Source organism: Mirounga leonina, unplaced genomic scaffold (genome assembly GCF_011800145.1).
Source record: "Mirounga leonina isolate KUSES-001 unplaced genomic scaffold, KU_Mleo_1.0 Mir_174, whole genome shotgun sequence".
NCBI classification, from domain to species: Eukaryota; Metazoa; Chordata; class Mammalia; order Carnivora; family Phocidae; genus Mirounga; species Mirounga leonina.
This window is the reverse complement of record NW_023270451.1, coordinates 2,557,973-2,575,075: the sequence shown is the minus strand read 5'-3', so window position 1 is coordinate 2,575,075 and position 17,103 is coordinate 2,557,973.

Sequence of the window (17,103 nt, the reverse complement as noted above, 5' to 3'; positions counted from 1 at the left end):
ACTCCAGGCCTGTACCACTTTGGCTCTAGACCACTCATCAGGGTAGCTTAGGTGCAGAGTGCCCCGGGGATCTCCCAGCCCCCACTCGCTTTGGCTCCAGAGGACTGGTCAGATGATGCCATGCACAGAGCATCCCAGGATTCTCCAGCCCCACGTCCACCTTGGCTACTTGGGCACCCTTGCATGGAGCACCTGAGGACACCCTGGCTTGCACCCACTTCAGCTCCAGCTGTCCTACTAAAGTGTCCTCTGAACAGACAGTCCACCCCAGCCCATACCCACTTTAGCTCTGGCTATCCCACCAGGGCTGCTGCAGCACAGTGTGCTTTGGGACCCCCAGCCCATGCTGGCCACAGCTCCAGCTAGCCAGTCAAAATCACCAGGCACACACAGTCTACACAGGAGACAGAGGAATATGACCCAAATGAAAGAACAAGACAAAACCTCATAAAAAGAATGAAATAAAATGGAGTAAAGTAACCTACCTGATAAAGCGTTCAAAGTAATAGTCATAAAGAGGCAACTGGACTAGAGAAAGGAGTGGATGAACTCAGTGAGAATTTCAACAAAGAGAAAATATAAAAAAGAACCAATTAGAGTTGCAGAATACAATACTGAAATGAAAATGAAATACTAGAGGGAAGTGCAGAAGAACAGATCAGTGATCTGGAAGACAGGAAAATGGAAAGCTAAACAGGAAAAAGAAAAACAAATAAAAAAATGCAGATAGGCTAAGGGATATCTTGGACAACATCAAGCAAACATTTGAATTATAGGGGTCCCAGGAGGAAAAGAGAGACAGGAGTAGAGAATTTATTTTAAGAAATAATAGTTGAGGGATGCCTGGGTGGCTCAGTTGGTTAAATGGCTGCCTTCAGCTCAGGTCATGATCCCAGGGTTCTGGGATGGAGTCCCGCATCAGGCTCCTTGCTCAGCAGGGAGCCTGCTTCTCCCTCTGCCTGCCTCTCCCCCTGCTTGTGCTCTCTCTCTCTGACAAATAAGTAAATAAAATCTTTTAAAAAAAGAAGTAATAGTTGAGGGGTGCTTGAGTGGCTCAGATGGTTAAGCATCTGCCTTCAGCTCAGGTCATGATCTCCAGGTCCTGCAGTCAAACCCCACATTGGGCTCCCAGCTTACCGGAGAGTCTGCTTCTCCCTCTCTCTCTGCCTCTCTCCCTGTTTGTGCTCTCTCTCTGTCTTTCTCTCTCAAATGAATAAATAAAATATTTAAAAAAAAAGAAATAATAGTTGAAAAGTTCCCTAGTCTGGGGAAAGAAAGCAGACATCTAGGTTTAGAAAGCATAGAGAGTTCCAAACAAGATGAACCCAAGGAGGTCCATACTACAACACAATATAATAAAATGTCACAGATTAAAGATAAACAGAACATTTTAGCAGCAGTAAGACAAAGGAACTACTTATGTACAACCCCATAAGGCTTTTAGCTTATTTTTCAGCAGAAACATTGCAGGCCAGAAGGAGTGTCATCATGTATTCAAAGTCTGAAAGAAAAAGAAAAACCTACATTGAGGAATACTCTAGCTGGCAAGGTTATCATTCAGAATGGAAGGAAAGATAAAGTGTTACCCAGACAAACAAAAGGTAAAGGAGTTTGTCACCACTAAACCAGTCTTACAAGAAATGTTAAAGGGACTTCTTTCAGTTGAAAAGACAATAATTAGAAGTAAAAAAATTATAAGAGGAAAAATTTCCATGAGTAAAAGCAAACACACAGTAAAGGCAGTAGAGCAATCACTTATAAAGCAACTTTGAAGGTTAAAGACCAAAGTAGTAAAATAAGTTGTATCTAAAAATTCAGTTAAGAGAACTCACAAAATAAAAAGACGTAAAATATGACAACATATACATGAAGTATAGAAGGGTTAAAAATGAAGTTCTTTTCGAATGTGTTTAAAGTTAAGTGCCCATCAGGTTAATATAGGCTGCTCTGTACTTAGTATGTTATATATGAATCTCATGGTAACCACAAACCAAAAACCTGTATTACATATACAAAATTAAAGAGAAAGAAAACCAAATATAACACTAAAGAAAGTCATCAACCACAAGGAAAAGAGCAAGAGAAGAAAGGTACAGAGAACTACAAAAAACAGCCAGAAAACAATTAACAAAATGGCAATAAGTATATACCTATCAATAATTACTTTAAACATAAATGGTCTGAATGCTCCAATCAAAAGACATAGGGTAACAGAATGGATAGAAAAACAAGACCCATCTATATGTTGCCTCTAAGAAACTCACTTTAGACCTAAAGACACACACAGACTGAAAGTGAAGGGAGGGAAAAATATATTCCATACAAATAGAACTGAAAAAAAAAAAAAGGTCAGAGTAATGCTTACTTATATCAGACAAAGTAGACTTTAAAACAAAGATAACAAGAGACAAAAAAGGACATTATATAATGATAAATGGATCAATCTAACAAGAAGATATAAAAATTGTAAATGCCCATATGTTCAGCATCGAAGCATCTAAATGCATAAAGCAAATATTAGCAGACAAAGAAATTGACAGTAATACAATAATGATAAGGGATTTTAACACCCCACTTACATAAATGGATAGATCATCTAGTCAGAAAATCAACAGGGAAACAGTGGCTTTAAATGATACATTAGACCAGATGGACTTAACAGATATATTTTATATATATATATAAACATTCCATCCAAAAAAACCAGAATACACATTCTTTTCAAGTGCATCCAGAACATTCTCCAGGATCAATCACGTTAGGGAACAAAAAAAATCTCAATAAATTTAAGAATATTGAAATCATATTAAGCATCTTTTCTAACAACAACGATACAATACTAGAAATTGATTACAAGAAAACACTGGAAAAAAACAGAAAGATGTGGAGGCTGAACAACATGCTACTGTATAACCAATGGTCAATGAGGAAATTAAAGAGGAAATAAAAAAATACATGGAGACAAATGAAAATAAAATAAATGACTCAAAATCTTTGGGACATAGCAAAAGCAATTCGAAGAGGGAAATTTATAGTGATACCAGCCCACCTCAAGAAATGAGAAAAACTCAAATAAACAATCTAAACTTACACCTAAAAGAACTAGAAGAACAAAGCCTGAAGTTAGTAGAAAAAAGGAAATAATAAAGATCAAAGTGGAAATAAATGAAACAGACACTAAAAAAATAGAAAATTGATCAATGAAACCAAGAGCTGGTTCTTTGAAAAGATAAACAAAATAAATAAACCTTTAGCTAGACTCACCAAGAAAAAGAGAGGACACAAACAAAATCAGAAATGAAAGAGGAGAAGTAACAACTAACACCACATAAATACAAAGGATTGAAGGAGAATATTATGAAAAATTATAAGCCAACAAAGTAGACAACATAGAAGGGAAAAATTCCTAGAAACATACAATCTTCCAAACCTGAATCAGGAAGAAATAGAAAATCTGAAAAGACTGATTACTAGTAACAAAATTGAATCATTAATCAAAAAACTCCCAACAAACAAAAGTCCAGGACCAGATGGACTCACAGGTGAATTCTGCCAAAAAAAAAAAATAAATAAAAAGAGTTAATACCTTTTCCCCCCAAATCTATTCTAAAAAATAGAAGAGGAAGGAAAGCTTCCAAATACATTGTATGAGGCCAGCATTACCTTGATACCAAAACCAGACAGAGACACTACAGAAAAAGAGAACAACAGACCAATAGCCCTGATGAACACAGTTGCAAAAATCCTCATCAAAATATTAGCAAACTGCATTCAACAATACATTAAAAGAATCATTCACCACCATCAAGTGGGATTTATCTTGGGTTGTAAAGATGGATCAGTGTTTGCAAATCAATCAACATGATATGCCACATCAACAAAATGAAGGACAAAAATCATTTCATCATCTCAATAGATGCAGGAAAAACATTTGACAAAACTCAACATCTGTTCGTGAAAAAAATTCTCAACAAAGTGAGTTTAGAGGAAACATACCTCAAAATAATAAAGGCCATATCTAACAAAATCACAGCTAACATCATTCTCAATGATGAAAAACTGAAAGCTTTTCCTCTAAGATTAGAAATAAGACCAAGATGTCCATGCTCACCACTTTCATTCAACATAGTACTAGAAATCCTAGCCACAACAATCAGACAAGAAAAAGAAATTAGAGGCATCCCTATTGGTAAAGAAGAAGTTAAACTGTCACTTTTGATAGATGGCATGATACTATACCAGAAAACCCTAAAGATTCCACCAAAAAACTATTAGAGTAATAAATGAATAAATTCAGTAAAGTTGCCTGTTACAAAATTAATATACAAAAATCTGTTGCATTTTTGTGAATAATGAAGTAGCAGAAAGAGAAATTAAGAAAACAATCTCATTTACAATTGCACTAAAAAGAATAAAATTCCTAGGAATGGACTTAACCAAGAAGGTGAAAGACCTATACTCTGAAAACAATAAAAGAATGATGAAAAAAATTGAAGATGACACAAATGGAAAGATATACATGCTCATGTATTGTTAAAATGTCCATACTATACAAAGCAATCTACAGATTGAAGGCAGTTTCTATCAAAATACCAATAACATTTTTCACAGAACTAGAACAAGTAATCCTACAATTTGTATGGAACCAAAAAAGACCCTGAATAGTCTAAACAATCTTGAGAAAGAAGAACAAGGCCTGGAGGTATCACAATCCCAGATTTCAAGCTATACTATAAGGCTGTAGTAATCAAAACAGTATGGTACTGGCACAAAAATAGACACAGATCAGTGGAATAGGATAGAGAGCCCAGGAATAAACCCACAATTTTTGGTCAATTAATCTATGACAAAGAAGGCAAGGATATATAATAGGGAAAAGACAGTCTCTTTAATAAATGATGCTAGGAAAACTGGACAACAACATGCAAAAGAATGAAACTAGACCACTTTTTAAAAAAAATTCCATACACAAAATAAACTTAAAATGGATTAAAAACCTAAATCTGAGAGCTGAAACCATAAAACTCCCTAGAAGAAAACATAGGCAGTAATTTCTTGGACATTAGTATTAGCAATATTTTTCTGGATCTGTCTCCTCAGGCATGGGAAACAAAAGCAAAATAAACTATTGGGACTACATCAAAATAAAAAGCTTTTGCACAATGAAAGAAACCATCAAAAAAATAAAAAGGCAACATACTGAATGGGAGAAGATATTTGCAAATTATATGTCCCATAAGGTGTTAGTATCCAAAATATATAAAGAACTTACTCAGTAACAAAAAAAAAAAAAAAAAAAAAATCAATGAAAAAATGGGCAGAGGATTTGAATAGACATTTTTCCAAAGAAGATGTACAGAAACATACTGATTAGCCAAAAGACATATGATAAGATGTTCAACACCCCTCATCATCAAGGAAATAGAAATCAAAACCACAATTAGGTATCACCTTACACCAGTCAGAATGGCTAGAATCAAAAGACAAAAAATAGCAAGTATTGGTGAGAATGTGGAGAAAAGGAAACACTTGTACACTATTGGTGGTAATGTAAATTAACACAGGCACATAGAAAACAGTACAGAGGCGTTTCAAAAAATTAAAAATAGAAATACCATATGACCCAGTAATTCCACTACTAGGCATTTACCCAAAGAAAACAAAATACTAAATCGAAAAGATATATGCTCCCTTATGTTTATTGCAGCATTATTTACAATAGCCGAAGTTTGGAAGCAAGCTAAGTGTCCATCCATAGATGAACATATAAAGGATGAATGGATAAAGATGAGGTATATAAACACAATGGAATATTATTCAGCCATGAAAAAGGAAATCTTGCCATTTGCAACAACACGGATGGACCTAAAGGGTATTATTCTAAGTGAAATAAATCTGACTGAGAAAGATAAATGCCATATGATTTCATTTATATGTGGAATATAAAAAACAAAACATGATAAAGCAAACAAATTAAAAAAAGAAATAGACTCATAAATACAAAGAACAAATCAGTGGTTGCTAGAAGGTAGAGGTGTGGGGGGGATGGGCAAAATGGGTGAATGTGAGTGGGGGCCAGGTAGCCTTCCAGGATGGAATACGTAAGTCACAGGGATGAAAGGTAGAGCATAGGGAATATAGTCAATGGTGTGGTGGCACTGTTTATGGTGACAGATTAGCATACTTGTGGTAGAGAGTTGTCCAATCATTGTAGTACACGCTGTGTTGTCCTTTGAAAACCAAATTCTAATTTTGCACCAGCTTACTTTTGATGTTAAGATTCATTTGGCTTAATTTACTCTAATCTTAGCCAGCTTGGCCACACCATTAAAATTTCTGTCCAACGATTCCTTTTTCCACAAACTATAAGTTTCTTTTTTACATTCAGATTTTGTCCTTTGTTTTTCTTTGTTCATATTCTGAAATAACCAGCCTCAGTTTAGGACAAAATTACTTTCTTTTACCTTAATGAAAATGCATTTCCATTTCTCATACTTTCTTTTACCAAAAACATGTCCTACTTTTATTGCATACAGAATGTTTCCCATATTATTTCTAGTAACCTTAATTACATATATTAGAATTTTTAACACTTAGAAACCTTTAATTTCTAATGAAAACTAAAAAGTAAGCAATTGTGAACCATCTTTTACATTAGCATTCTGTGGCTTGGCAAATTTATAAATACATTTTATAATTTCTAAAAACATATGTTTTCTCACTGTAAATATTTTAGTGTGACACAAAACATGTTTTACTAATAGACCCAAATATCTTTAGTTCTTCTATAAAAGGAAGCCAAGAGTGGATAAACCTATGTTCAGTAATTAATATTTCAGTATTTTTTTGTTTTGAAATGACCCAGCTATGTAATGATTATCTATCATTTAACTTAGCAAAACTTTAAATTTATTTATTTGGAAAATAATATCCTACCCATCACTCATTCCATTTCCTAAACAAAGAGATTACATTTAGAGGGAGAGAGAGATATAAAATTCTATCTTCTATATATCAATGGGATGAGATCAATAAAAGGAAGCTTAACACAGAGTGCTAAGGCCAGCCAGGCAGGAACAGCATAGGTCCACCTGAGAGAATCAAGCAAGGCACGTGGCACTGGATATTTGCCAGACACAGGCAGGGAAAAGCATTTTAGATAGAGGGAACAGTGTATGCAAACTCAGACACATGTGGAAAAAATGGCATATTTGGCAGATAACCAAAATGCTAGTACTGAATTAGTGTGTGTGTGTGTGTGTGTGTGTGTGTGTAAGGCTGCTTGAAGGCCAGGTTGGAAGGGCCTCATGTGCTATGCACCTTGGAGTTTGCACTTGATCCCACACAAGTGAGGTGGGCTTTTAAGTAGGAGAGGGGGTTGGAAGGGGAAGAAATTGGAGGCAGGAAGGCCAGGTACAACCAGCTGTAGGAGACCCAGAAATTACAGAGGACACCAGGCTCAGCCACGGTAGGCAGTGAATCAATCAATAATCACACTATGTATGGGCACTAAAAAGGAAGACCCATGTAAATAATCCAATTGATTAACAAGGACAGAAGACTAAAAGTTCCTGAGTGCCAAGAGTCATTTCTAGGGCTTCTGTGAGAGGTCTCTGCCAGGTAAGACTCAAACTGTTTTCAGAAAGGCTATTAGGAAGGGGGAAGAAAGGGTTTTGTGTTTTCTTTTCTTTCAAAGGAGTAGTAAAACATTTACTGAAGAAAGGCTTTAAAACCACTGGGTTTTTTGTCTTTTGTGTTTATCAAGCATGACTTTTTTTTTTTTTGAAGATTTTATTTATTTATTTGAGAGAGAGAGTGAGAGAGAGAAGCAGGCTCCCTGGATGTGGGGTTCGATCCCAGGATTCCAGGATCATGACCTGAGCTGAAGGCAGGTGCTTAATCAACTGAGCCACCCAGGCATCCCTCAAGCATGACTGCTGATCAGAAAGGTCTATTATACAGGAACGGAGAAGGTGGAGGCAAGGTATTTCTTGAAATGTAGTTGAAATTTCTCTATTGCTTTTGTATGAATTTTTTTTCTACTGCAATTAATCTGCCACCTTGTGGCCTAATTGAGAAATTTCAGTTCCTGTAGACTAGAGAGAGGATTGATGAAGCAGGAATCAATATTCTTTTGGCTAATACAAGCACAACACAGTACTGATTGTCACAAATAATACATCAATAGAGGGACACCTTCCTCTATATAATGCCTCTCTTACCTACCATACAAAAGGCATTTTATAATTTTCCAAGAATTCATGGAATAATAAAGAAGTGCTTAAATCATAAACACTTTTTACATTTGTATGTTTTTGACTCGATAAAATGAAAACTAGAATATGGTCCTTGTATTTTAATGGGCGGAGAATTTGCCCTAAAAGCTATAGAGTCCCATAAGATTAATTTCAACTTATAAAATATCCCTTAAAAATAATGAGGTGAATTTACAAACATAGATGAAACCTGGATACTGAGCAGACACCCATTAAACTAGAAGGAAGAGTAAACACAAGCAGATAAATGGAATCTCTTTTCTTTAGGTGAGTCATGACCCCAGTACATAATGATCTTGAGAGACTGAGATGGCTACCTCTGTGTGAGATGAGTTGTCCTTGAATCAGATCACTTCTTAGATTCTGCACAAAACAAATAAGCATTGACCATATCCCACAGTTGTGTAGACTTTTACCCTTTTAATTGCTGGGTAATAGGGAGGTTGGGAGGGGAGTCCCAGAGAAGGCATGGGTAGGGAGGCTGGAGAGCCAGGCTAGTGCAGACTGGTTAAACTTCAGCCTTGCCCTTAGTTCAACCTATTCTCAACCTCAGAAATGCTGCCTAAAGACAGATGTCTTCTTTTAAAATTGGGATATAGTTGACATACAACATTAGGAGCTCAGTTCTTATCATTTGGTGGGAGAGCTAGAATTAATTTTGCCATCTGAACATACAATTTATCTGGCACACTCCCATTCCCAGAGAGCTACATTTTCCCTTCTCCCCATGTTTCCCAATTGATGTTTCTGGGTATCATTCCAGTCCCTGCTGGAACTAAAATCATGCTCAATATTTCCATCCCACTTTACTGGGACTCACTTCTCCCCAGAGCTGAATTGTGACATCTTGTCACTGGCTGCTAGCTAAGAACCTGCTGAAGCCTGATAGATCTCACTGTTGGCTCACCACATGGGATGCCTCTGGTATCAATCCCAGCATGGAAAGAGCTAAGGTCCCAGAAATCCTCTAGGACAATGGGATTTGAATTCCTTGCCCTTCCTGTTGGGGCCATTCCATGTCTGGGTAATGTTTTGAAGACTGGCTGCCTCCCCTTTCCCATTGGCTCACTGCGGCCTCAATACTGAATCCAAATGGTCAGAGCTCAAATTCATGCCACTCTCCTTGTGGGAGGGTAAAACCTGAGCACTCCTCAGGAGGTTCAAATGTTTTGAGAAGTCTGTGGGAAGGTACTTGAAGAACACACACTGATCCTCCATGAACTCAATACCTGGAGTCACAATAAAGTCTTCTGAAGGAACGAAAGGGATGGAGGCAAAAAAGACAAAAGCTATGAAGGTAATGGAACTGGAAAGGAGAGGGGTGCTCTGCTTAGAAAAATTGTCTAAAGCACAAGTATGGCAACTGAGTCCCTAACAGATCTTCCTATATTCACAGCGGACATCACTCACTGATTTCAGCATTCCTGCCTGTTGCACCCAGACTTGGACTTAAAATCTATCTTCATGTAGCATTCCAAGTGCTCACTATGAGTCAGTTAGTTGTAATGCAAGTTGAAAACTATCAGCTATCCTGGATTTAAGGGAGGAAGTACCGTTCTTCCTAAGCCACTAACACAGTATAAGCCATGCATGGATGAGGGAAAGTCAAACAACTGACTGCTCAGCTCCTTGACCTCATCTCTTCTAAAAATCATACTATAAATTTTATTCTTACCAACAACTACAATCTTATATACTATCAATTTCCAATCATTACTATCTATTTCTCTAGCTTACTTCCTCTAGTACCTGGCCTCCAAGAATCTTCTACTACACCCAAACCTACAAAGTATTGTTTTCTCCACCTTTTCACTGACTCCCCTCTTATCCTCATGTACCTCCTTTCCCAGATTCAATTCTATGGTCAATCATTATATTTACTCCCTTATATACAGCCTCAGCTTTCTTGCCTCTCTCTCTCACTTTGTTGTGCATGGGTGTTAAAGTATAATAATTTTTTAAAACCAAACCCTGATGCAAATATTAAATGAATGCAGATCAAATATTTTATTCAATTAATTAGTTAATGAGGGAATCAGGAAGAACTTATAGCCAGTTCAAAGGGCACTTAAGAAGTTGAGTAATGGGGTGCTTGGGTGGCTCAGTCGTTAAGCATCTGCCTTCTGCTCAGGTCATGATCCTGGGGTCCTGGGATCAAGCACCACATCGGGTTCCCTGCTCCATGGGAAGCCTGCTTCTCCCTCTCCCAGTCCTCCTGCTTGTGTTCCCTCTCTTGCTGTGTCTCTTTCTGTCAAATAAATAAATAAAATTAAAAAAAAAAAGAAGAACCTGAAGACAATTGCTAGATGAGGTACAAACCTGGTTAACATTCAACAAGAGTCATGAACTATGTGTTCCACTAGGCAGTACTTATTTGCATCCCTACTGGACAAAAAACTACATTATGCACCTTCACATATTAACAGGAGGAGATGCAGAGAAAGAACCGTAATGGTCTACGGAGAAGTCTCTGAGTCTTACACCAAGTACTGTACATTTGTATGACTAAACTATTCAAACCTTGGCAAGAACTGCAGGAAAAGAATAAGTGGAACAAATCCCTAGGGTTCACACAAAGTTGATTATAATTTATATTAGCACTAGCCAGAGTAGAGAGATTTCCTAATATGTAGGACATTTGGTAATGTCCTCAGGATGGTATTGCCTTAGCAGTGGGGTTAAATTAGCCCTGAATTAAAGCCTTGAAAGGGTCAAAATGATTCCAAGTAACTCAACATGTCCCAGAACAAAGCCCAAAGATATTAAAAGCAATACTTTAAATCTGGCACCCAATGATGTAAAATTCACAATGTCAGGCACCAATAAAAAAAAAAAAAAATACCAGGAATACAAAGAAGCTGGAAAATGTGGCCTATAAACAGAAAAAAGAAAAAGCTGTCAATAGAAACAGACTAAAAAAATGACACAGATATACAATTAGCTCACAATGAAACTAAAACAGCTATTATAAATATGCTCCATATGCTCAAGAACAAAAGCAGAACATGCACACGATGAGAGAAAAGGAAGATATTTTAAAAGACCTATGTTGAAATTATAGAAATAAAAATACCTGAAATAAAAAATACCCTGATGGTAGTAATAGCAGATTAGACACTGTGGAAGAAAAATAAGTGGATTTGAAGACATAGCATTAGAAACTACTCAAACTAAACACACCAAGAAAAAAACCTGAGAAAAAAAATAAACAGAGCATCAATGACCTGTGGGAAAAAATTGAACAGCCTAATATACATATGTAATTGGAGTCCCGGAAGGAGAGGAGATGGGAAGAAATAAAAAAATATTTGAAGAATCAGTAGCCAAAAATTTTCCAAACTTGATGTAAACTAAAACCCCAAAGTTCTAAGTTAATAAAACCCAAACGTGAAGAAAAACCACATAAGCATGTCATAATCAAATTGCTGAAACCCTTTAAAAAAGGAAAAAATTAATTAACCAGAGGAAAAAAGGACACATTACATATGTAGGAACAAAGGTAAGATTTCAGCAGACTTGCCTCAGACTCACAAGTCAGATACTCTCTGTAAGCTACTGAAAGAAAAAAGCTGTCAACCCAAAATTCTGCACTGACCAAACTAAGGCAAAACCCAAGAGAAATGAATGCATATTTCCAAACAAAGACATGCACACAGCATGGTTCACAACAGCTTTATTTGTAATAACTGAAACCTGTAAACAACCTATATATCCATTAATAGGGTAAATAGATAAACAAATTGTGATATAAAACTGTCAATACATGCAACAACAGTAGTGAAATTCTAAAAATTATGCTGAGTGAAAGAAGCTAGATTTAAATGAGTACATAATTATGATTCCATTTACATAAATTCCAAAACAAAGTGCAAATTAATCGGTACTAACAGAAAGTAAATCAGTTCCTGCCCTAGGGGAGCAGGGGCTAGGAGGAATGGGAAAAAGTTACAAAAAGAAATAAGAAAAACTCTTGGGAGTGATGGGTATGTTCATTATTTTGGTTGTAGTGATAGTGTCACAGGTGTGCACACATTTCAAAGTTAATCAAATTATACCCTGTACATTTGTGCAGTTTATCATATGACAATTATACTTCAAAAAAAGCCACTTTAAAAAAATTAAATCAAACAAAGACATTTCAGACAAAAAAAAAAAAAAAAAGAGAGAGAGAGAGATAATTCATTGCCAAAGACTTGTACTCTAAGAAATGGTAAAGGAAGTTCTTTAGAAGAAAAATAACACCAGATGGAAATTTGGATCTACACTAGGAGTAATGAGCAACAAAAATTTTAAGTGGATAAGCAAAACAGATTGTTTCTCATTATAAAAATATCTTGGAAAAATTGTCTCAAATAAAAATAACAAAATATTAAGTTCATACATATGGAGAAGTAAAATGTATGACAATTGCAGAAAGAATGAGAAAGGAATGTGAGTTTACTTTTGTAAGATTTTTACCATCTATGTGAAGTCATATAATATTTGAAGGTAGACTTTGTTAACATAAAGAAATATACTTTAAAGCCTAGGGAAATAACACAAAACAAAAAACCCAACGAGGTATAATTAAGAAGCCTACAAGTGAAATAATAATAATAAAACCCTGAATCCAAAAGAAGATAGGAAAAAAGGGACAAAAGAAACAAAGAACATATGAGATAAATTGAAAAAACTAGAAGATGGTATATTTATAGTCAATTGTATTGATGATTACATTAAATGTAAATGGTTACACTTCCCAAATAAAAGAGATTGTCAGATTAGATAAGAAGGCTAGATCCAACTTTATTCTGTTTACAAGAAGCACTTTAAATATAATGGCATTTAGAAACTAAAAGGATAGAAAATTATATAACATACTAACATTAATTAAAAGAAAACTGGAGGGGCCCCTGAGTGGTTCAGTTGGTTGAGCATCTGCCTTCGGCTCTGGTCATGATCCTAATGTCCTGGGATCAAGCCCTGCATCTGCTCCCTGCTCAGCGGGGAGCCTGCTTCTCCCTCTCCCTCTACCTGCTGCTCTGCCTACTTGTGCTCTCCCTCTATCTGTCAAATAAATAAATAAAATCTTTAAAAAGAAAAGAAAAGAAAAGAAAACTGGAGTAGCTAGGTAATCCTCAGAAGGTAGACTTGAGAACAAAGAAAATTATCAGAAATAGAGTATTTTAGAATGATAAAAGAGTTAACTTCATCAAGAGGATATAAAGATCCTAGTAAATGCCAACCACCTATCTATAAACTAGATCCCATCCCCATTAACCTACTCAAGGTCAACCCTTGAACAAATTATTCCCTCTCCTTAACACCAGTTTTCCTTCTTTACTGGAACTTCTGCATTAGCATATAAAGAAGCTGTCATTTATCCTGTTTAAAAACAGATACATTCTCTCTTGACCCCAGATCTTCCTTCAGCTAATGTTCAACTCTCTTTTTTCTTTAAATAAAATTTCTGTTAAAGGTTGTTTATCCTTGCTCTTTCTAAATTCTTGCCTCTCATTCACTCTTAAATCCACTCCAATCAGACTTGCCTAAAACTCTACCAAAACATTTTTGTCAATGAACTTCACCTCATTAAAACCAAAGTCAATCCTCAGGCCTGATTTACTTGATCTAACAGTAGGATTTAACACAAGTGATCACTCTCAACTCCTTTATAAGCTTTCTTTTCTTGACTTCCAAGACTCCATACTCTCTTGGTTTTCTGCCGCCTCCTTCTCCATCTTATTTCCCTTCCTGGTTTATTCCCAACTTCATAACATTACAGTGCTCTAGGGATCAGACTTTAGTCTGCTTTTCTTTTCTATCTACACTTACTTCCTTGGTGATTTCACTGAGTCTTACAGCTTTAAATGCCATCTGTATGCTTGCTAATGATTTCCAAATTTATATCTCTAGACTAAACTTCTCACTTGTTATAGGGACTTGAATATTTAATTACCTATTCATCATCTCTAACCAGATGTTTAATGAGGATCTCAAATTTAACATGTCAAAAACTGAGCTGGCTCTACTTGGTCATAATCTGGGAGAACCTGGAGAACTCTGACTTAAAACAATCACTCACAGATGAGAGAGACTTTGTGCCTGGTTTTCAGAGAAGTTCCAGCACTCCATTAGAGCCAAGAAAAAAAATTACGAGTTTGGATGCACTGGAGATGGCAAGAAGGACAGTTTGACTTAACCTACATCACCCATTCCCCAAGCATAGGGTCAAGAAAGATTTTCCCTAGCTTTTGATTTATCCTGCAGGTAAAAGGGAGAGCATATGAGTGAACCCCTGTTTCCCCAGCTATATAGGACAATGCTAAAGGGGCTCATTTCTCTCTCATCTTATCCAGAGTGCTAATCAAAAGCTCTATGATTCAGAGGGTGGGAAAAGGTGAGGAGAGTGACAGATAGAATTCTTGGAGGACATTAATGGGACACAGATCCTAACGGTCTTAATGGATTTCATCAAGAAGCCTCCCCATGAGCTGCTGGTAGTGATTCAACCATGGGTCAACACCAACTGGCCTACAGGTAACCACAGCGTCCTGCAAGCCTCACACTACACACCTTCACTCTGTGGCCAGCTCCCCGTGTGTGCTCCTGACAGTGGCATAAGTGGGTTTTGGCAGATTGCCATAGAGCACACACAGAAAATTGGCTGAATCTGTGGCTAAAGAGAGACCACAAAATTGAGGTTTAGGGCCACGTGTGGGAAAACAAAAGAGAGGCTGTGAGTACAGAGCCTGGTGTGCTGTAGGATCCAGAGAAGACATACAAGTTTAAGAATTGTGCCACAAAATGGAGCAAGAAGCAGGAGCAGGGGTGCCCACAGAAGTCCTGAGTAGCCTCAGAATCTCTAGCAGGGCTAATGAAGAGTATCTTTCTCCCAAATGCAATTAGTAAAATTGTAGGAGATGATTGCTACTTTAAACACAAAGAGAGCAATGCATAACTTCAAGGAACATGCAAAAGCAAGGTAACAAAGAATCACAATAATCTTCTGGTAATGGGGTGCAAAGACATGGAGATGAATGATTTACCTGATAAAGAATTCAAAAGAGCTGTTTTAAGGAAACTCAATGAGCTACAGGAAAACACAGAAAGAATGCAACAGGAAATTCAGACAACAATACATAAACTAAATGAGAAATTTAACAAAGAGATAGGAATCATAAAAAAAGAACTGAGTAGATATTGTAGAGCTGAAGAATTTTCTCAAACTCTTCCAAAAAATTGAAGAGAATACTCCTGAACTCATTTTATGAGGCCAGCATTACTTCGATACCAAAGCTGGATAAGAACAATTCAAGAAAACTAAAGACAAATATCCCTGATAAATATAGACAAATCCTCAATAAATATTAGCCAACCAAATTCAACACTACATTGAAAGGATCATACATCAATGACAAGCAGGATTTATTCTAGGGATGGTTCAACATAGGCAAATAAATGAATGATATATCACATTAAGAGAATGAAAGTTAAAAATCTTATAATCATCTCCATACATGCAGAAAAAGCACTCAACAAAAATACAGCATCCTTTCATAATAAAAACTCTCAATGAATTAGGTATAGAAGGAACCTACCTCAACACAAGAAAGGCCATATATGACAAGTCCACAGCTAACATCAAAATCAAGAGCAAAAGGTTGGAAGCTATTCCTCTAAAATCAGGAACAAGACACAGGTGCCCACTCTCACCATTCTTAATTTGACATAGTATGGGAAGTTCTACCAAGAGCAACCAGGGAAGAAAAAGAAGTAAAAGGCATCCGAATTGGAAGGAAAAGTAAAATCATCTTTGTTTGCAAATGCTATTATATATAGAAAATCCAAGATTACACTAAAAAACTTAGAACTAATCAACAAATTCAGTAAAGTTGCAGGATACAAAGTCATCATGCAGAAATCAGTTACATTTCTATATACTAACAGTGAGATCTAAGAAATAGAGAAAACAATTCAATAATACTGTATCATACACATGGAAGTTGCTAAGGAGTAAATCTAAGTGTTCTCACCACAAAAAAAGTAACAGTAATTATGTGATGTGATGGAGGTGCTAGCTATACAATGTGGTAATCACTTTGCAATATATAAGCATATCAAATCAACACACTGTACATCTTAAACTTACACAATGTTATATGTCAATTATATCAGTAAAGTTGAGGAGAAAAAGAAGAGTCAAGTGAATATCAAGATTATATGAGTCTCGGGGCGCCTGCGTGGCTCAGTTGGTAAGCATCTGCCTTCGGCTCAGGTCATAATCTCAGGGTCCTGGGATCAAGCCCCACATCGGGCTCCCTGCTCAGCGGGAAGCCTGCTTCTCTCTCTCTCACTCCCTCTGCTTGTTGTTCCCTCTCTCGCTATATCTCTCTGTCAAGTAATAAATAAAATCTTTAAAAAAATTATATGAGTCTCATAAATGAATGCTTAGGTCATCTATGTTCAGTCTTTGTTCTTTTAAAATATAAGCATTTAATTCCATGCATTTCTCTCCAAATAATATTTTAGCTATATCCATGAGTTTTGAAATGAGGTTTATACATTATCATTTAGTTCTAATTTTCCCCCCTAATTTCCATTATATTTCTTCATGGACCCATGAGTTATCTTGAAGAACATTTTGTTTATATACTTTGGAACTGTGTTTTTAGATGTGCAAACATTTATAATTGTTACATATTCCTGATTTACTGACCTTTTTATTATTATGAAATAGGTCACTTCATTTCTACTATTTTTTTTTGCCTTAAAAATCTATTTTATCTGGGGTGCCTGGGTGGTTCAGTTGGTTAAGCATCTGCCTTCTGCTCAGGTCATGATCCTG